Genomic DNA, 6,000 nt, shown 5'->3' on the forward strand with positions numbered 1-6,000 from the left:
GCTTTCCCAAGTAGAGCACCCAGGCTTCCTACAGAAGGCGTGCAGAAAATCGGGTACCCGAGAATAAGATGCTGGGAAGGAACACCAGCCAAGAGGAAATGACTGAAGCTAAAATGGGGGACTGAAAATCACCAGGCATCTAACTCCTGGCCAAAAGCGACTGCCAAAACAGACGGCAGGACACACTCACGTGTACGTTCTCATAAATTTGCTGTACTCTGACAATACACACTAGGGCAGCTGCCGGGCTGGCCTCTGGGCAGCTTCATGGCTTAGGATTTTGACAATTCTGCACATGCCCAGCAGAAACAAACAAACGAATTAAAAACACACAGGTATACATTTAAATGTTACACATTACATCAAATTTAGGAAGTTGCTGGCTATCAGCTAAGCCACCGAATCCAACTAGGTAGGTAGCCTGTCAAAATTGTGCAATACCTATGAGTTGAAACATCTGTGAAAGAGGCTGGATTTAATATATTCTCCCTCCACCAAGATGCCATGTTTGAGCTACTCTAGCAGTTCCCCTTCTGGACAAAATATGTTAACTCTCTATAAATCAATTCTAAAATACCAACCAAGCAAATGTCTATTAAAACTTCTGATGTGAAACAAACATCACTGTTTATCAAATAATGATGCCAGATCAAGCTGTTTACACAACCACTTAATATTCTTAATTTTTTTTTGTTTAGATGGAAAGGACTACGAATAGATAATATGACAGAATTTTAAAAGAGTTTTTCAAGGTGAATTATTTATCACTGCCACAGAGTAAAGGTGATTTTATATCTGACTTTATGATGGATCTTATGTGATTGTGTAGTTGGTAATATACAGTTATTCCTGAGGCTGTGAAAAATGTTTCACTTATTGCTTTGGAAGCAGTGATAAGCTGCATCAGATCGCTTACATCATTTTAGTTAAAACACTTTCTAAATCCTCACAGAGCCTCATGGGTTCAACCCTGGTAAGTCCTTGGGATTTATTTTGGGATTTGACCTCCACCTACATAATCCTTGTTACATCACTTTGCAGTAGTTGTAGTTCAGCTGTACATGAGTGGTGTATTTTATTCATGACAGTCAGCACTTCAACCAGTACAGGCAAATGTATCAACTAGTACGGGCAAAAATGGATTTCTAGGACTGGAGAACTGGACCCTGAGGCAACTGTATGATCAGTGCAACTTTTTCTTTCAGTGTCTTAGAGCTTTCTAAATTAACCTGCAGATTTAACTCTGGCAAACTCTCATGGAAATTAGCTTTGTGTAAAGGCTACTGGAACAAGTCCAAGGGGTTGAAAAAATAATAAGCAGGCTGCACCACCATGCCCTCATCAACCATGATACCTAGCAGCTTAAAACACCAGTTCTTAAACCCCGTGAGCTCTTTCAAAATTACCATTTTTATGATTATCTGCCAAGACATTGCATTTTTAATAGTCCATGGACACTGTCTCCTGGAAGTACGTGTCATTTATATGCACAGCCCAGCAACCCCACTACTGAAGATCTGTCCAACAAACACTTTTCCTCATAGGTACTCCAGGATGCGCATGGATTATGACACTGCTTATTCATATAATTTATAGTTTCAGAATGAAATTAATATGATTATCCTTGATCCATTTGATGGCTAGGTGCTTGATGCCTTAAGGTAGCAAAACAATATTTTAAATAAATGGAATTATTTGGTTTGGGCTTCCCTCTATACCTGTGAATTATTAGCAACATGTGTCAATTTTCTAAGATTTACTTTTTTTTTTTTTTCTCAGCACATTTTCTGTGAATATGTTATTCTTAAACTGGAAACTGTTGAGCAGAAAATGACTGTGTATATTGAGCATAGTATTGTAAATTACAGCACAGTAAGTTACAAATTACAGTTGACTGGACAACCAAGTCACATTGTGTTCTTTCTGTTGCCAGTAATGACACAGGTATCCACGTTTATGTATGGAAAACAAGCTCTGCAAGGCTTCTCTAACTGCTAGCTAAAATTTAGCAGTTCTGCCAACATCTTTGTTAGTGCAGTTACTGTTAAAAGTAAACAGAAGAGGGGAATGAATGTAGCTAAAACATGTCAGATTCACTGTAACGGTATTTACAAAATACATCTAAATGTATACATGTGTATGAACGCTACCCATTCCAACTTGCTGCCTTCCCTCTCTCTGTAAACTACCACAGCCATCCCGCTTGGCTAGGAAAGGAAAGCAGGAGAGGCAATTTGTGCCATGTCTCACACGCAGCAGCAAGGCTTTCAGCAGAAGGGGATTTAACAGATGCTAATGCAAAGAGATGGCAACACTGGAGAAGCCTGCAGGATAACGTGCTGAACTGAAATGACAGAGCTTGGGTGCAAACTGGATGACAAAGGCTGGGATGAGCTGAGGCACTCAGGAGGCAAAGCTGAGAGGCTCTGACATGGAAGCATGGTGTGTAATTTCATAAAGCTGATGTGCTCTTCTCTCGTACCGTTCACTGCTTGTTTACCGCTGATTACCTTTGCTGCTTAGACATCTTGACAGTCCCGTTATCATCTGAACTGTGATTTTTTTTTTCTAATTGGGTGGTTTTGGCATGAACACTCAAAGAAAATGATATATATTAAAAAAAATAATAATAATAACTGTGCAGAATAAAGACAAAATCATGCTATTGCAAAAGCTAACACTTGAAACTCAAATTTACTCAACTGTAACAATATAAATTACAGATTTTTAAATATAATAGTCCTCTTACTCCTTGCTTTGATTGAAACAACTCTGAATGTAGAAAATACAGTGAAAATTGTTCATTATTAAACAGTACCAACATTTGCATTGAAAATCATTTTTCCAGGGATCTGAAGCAGCGTTCAAGTCATTTTTCCTCGTCTTCTCTTTGGCTTTTAGCAAGTGAGTAGAGTATGCTTTAGAGAAAGATGCTGCTTATGCTAATTATTGTACCCTGCATGCTCTTAGGCGTGCCATGGACTGGTTTACACCTCGCACGTTTTGCAAGACACGTCACATCGCTCAAAACAAGACCAATTCAGTGGGAGCACCAGGAACCCCAAGAAAGGAGCTTGCCCTGTGGCGTTTGCTACCATGCCCTTGGCACCCCACAGGCAGCAGGCAGCAGGTGCCTTAGGCACTGAGAGTGGGGCGATTCCCCTCGACCCCACAGATCTTTGTGTGAACGAATGAATTAATGCTTAAAATAAAAAAGAGCATGAAAGTTACGCCTCCCCGGCAAACTTGTGCGCCCAGCAAGGGCAGGCGGAGAGGGGCGGCAGCCCCACACCTCCTCCTCCAACTCACCCGTGGCGCTCTCCGTGCCGCTGTCGGCGCTCACAAACTCCCTCCCTCCGCCCAGACCGGGCGAGCGATAGAGCGATATCTCGATATCCGCGGCGATATCGGCGGCTCCGGCTCCTCTCCGGCTCCGGAGCTCCCCGGTGGGGCCGGGCCCGGCGCGGCCGCCCCCGGGCGGATTAGGGCCAAAGCCCGCCCGCCTGAGCCCGGCTCAGAGGCAAAAGCCGCTCCGAGGGCTCGGCGATCCTGTTAAGTTCTCGGAAGGGATCAAAACGTCAGAGCAGCCCGCCGGGTGCTCATGCCCTCCTCCTCTTCCTCCTCCTCCTCCTCCTCCTCCTCCGGCGGCCGGGCGCCTCAGCCCCTCGCTGCCCCCCATGCTGAGGGGAGAGGGAGGGCGGGGAGGCTCCGCTCGCTCCCCTCTCGCCTTCCTCCTCCTCATCTTCCTCTTCCTCATCTTCCTTCTCCTCATCATCATCTTCCTCCTCATCGTCATCTTCCTCATAATCATCATCTTCCTCCTCCTCGGCCTCGTCAGCGGGCAGCGTGAGGGAGCAGGTGAAGCCTCACCTGAGGTCCGTGAAGGCTTTCACGCTCCCCTGAACTTCTTCCCCTGACTCCGGTGCTGCTTTTCACAGGGTCCTGAGAAGATGGAAACAACGTGCTGTGTGTGAAGGCGCCATAAAATGACCACTCGGCTGGAAAAAGAGCCAGCAAAGCTACGTCGTTTGTAGCTGAGAGGCTGTTGCACCTTGCTGCACAACGTCAGTTCAGCTAGACTGAACAAAACACGACTAGAAATGCGTGTAAGTGCTCGGGTCTGTGGAGAGGGAACGAATTACTCACTGCTCTCCCCGCTCTAGAAAATTATTTTACATATGAAAGATTAAGCACATCACACGCTACTCAAAGGAAAAAGCTTAAAACTCTTAAAAACACAATCAGAAATTCAAGGTCTACTTTCTCAAGCAGCTATCACGTCAGTCTTCAGAGCAACACGGTGTTTGTTTGTTGATCGAAATAGAAATGTCCAGCAAGGCAGCAAGCATTTGAGGAGCATGTTTTTGCTTTTCCTTTGCTGCTCTATTGGTCCCTAGAGACCTCCAGGCAATATTTTGGAAGTGCAGGCGTGGGAGCTAGCCTACCAGGGTGCACGACCTGCCAGGCTGCTGTCTTTCCTGGTGAGGCTCAGGAACTGGTTGAACTTTACAGGTGCTACATTTAGATGTGCACTGTTTGCACATCCTGGCTTCATGTTACAAGGCCTAGTCATGCACATTGCCCCCATGTTCTGTTTGCTACATGAAAGGAGCTTGGGCAGGGAATTCGGGAGAAACCTATGGAATTTTTCCAAAGGTCTCAGATCTGGATAGCAAGAGGGTTAGGACTTGTGGTTGCATTGCAACTTGTTTCATCACCAAAGTCTGGAACCCGGTTTAAAGGCTAGTGCTGATGAACACAAGGGAAGGAAGTCTACAGAGTCTGCAATTTTAGAGAGGACAAGTTCTCATCTAGCACATATTACTGCTTTTTGGTAGGGGGATGCTACTTCCTTGGTTTGGACACAGTTGGCTTCAGCTTGGTATTTGGCCCAGAAATGTGTAAATTTGCAACATAACTGCTATTTTTGGCACCTAACCTTGGTAAAAATTACCCCATGTATATATTAACCATTTAAGGGAGGCAATCAAAAGTAAATTATACATGCACACACAAAAACACAGTTCTGTCCAGTGACTCACATCCCTCCCAGATGCAAGCAAAGCATTTCTAAAGGACATGGGATAAGATTGTTACTTCCCAAACAAGCCTGTTAGGGGAATGATTGTAAGAGCTAATAATGGAGAGTAGTAATGGATGCTGTTCGTCTTTAATATGTGCCAATGAGACCTCCGTGTATTGGGCTTCATATCTGACTGGCTAGAAGCAATGTTCTTGTAGTGATAATGATGAAATCTGACAAGCTCTATCACAGATTTATGAAACGTGCTTAGGTTTATGAGAGAGCAAAGCAGTGTCTTAATCAAAGTATTCAGAAAAAACCTTCAACCCTCAATCTTTCAGTGACATTCCGGTTACATGAAACATTCCTGGATGATTCAATAGCTGATTCAAGCTCCCCATATCATGACATTCTTGTTTAAGTATCATCAGATGTCTTCTCCTACCATTAGTTAAATATAGAAACATGGAACAGTTTGGGTTGGAAGGCCCCAGAGCTGAACATGATAATCACAGAATCACAGAATTGAAGGGGTTGGAAGGGACCTAAAAATCATCAGGTCCAACCCCCCTGCCAAAGCAGGTTCCTCAGAGCAGGCTGCCCGGGTAAGTGTCCAGACAGGCCTTGAATATCTCCAGAGAAGGAGACCCCACAACCTCCCTGGGCAGCCTGTTCCAGTGCTCCGTCACCCTCATCATGAAGAAGTTCTTTCTCATGTTGGTGCAGAACTTTCTGTGCTCTATCTTGTGGCCATTGCCCCTTGTCCTGTCCCCACAAACCACTGAAAAGAGGTTGGCCAAGTCCCTCTGTCTCCCACACCTGAGGTATTTATACACATTGATGAGATCCCCTCTCAGTCTTCTTTTCTCCAGGCTGAACAGACCCAGGTCTCTCAGCCTTTCCTCATAGGGAAGATGCTCCAGGCCCCGTATCATCTTTGTGGCTCTCTTCTGGACTCTTTCCAGGAGATCCCTGTC

The 6,000-nt window shown here is 44.7% G+C and overlaps 1 protein-coding gene across 2 annotated transcripts in view; it reads right to left on the bottom strand.

The window, feature by feature from the left end:
* Positions 1 to 4,125, bottom strand: part of CNGA3 (cyclic nucleotide gated channel subunit alpha 3) — a 35,193-nt gene extending 31,068 nt beyond the window's left edge. The window contains exon 1 of one of the 2 annotated variants that reach the window (XM_072030625.1): positions 3,310 to 4,125. The gene's annotated coding sequence lies outside the window, so the exon portion shown is untranslated. The remainder of the gene's footprint in view (positions 1 to 3,309) is intronic. The other variant, XM_038173192.2, reaches the window with a different exon arrangement.
* Between the last annotated feature and the right edge of the window lie 1,875 nt (positions 4,126 to 6,000).

This window comes from Anas platyrhynchos, chromosome 1 (assembly GCF_047663525.1).
Source record: "Anas platyrhynchos isolate ZD024472 breed Pekin duck chromosome 1, IASCAAS_PekinDuck_T2T, whole genome shotgun sequence".
Taxonomy (NCBI): domain Eukaryota; kingdom Metazoa; phylum Chordata; class Aves; order Anseriformes; family Anatidae; genus Anas; species Anas platyrhynchos.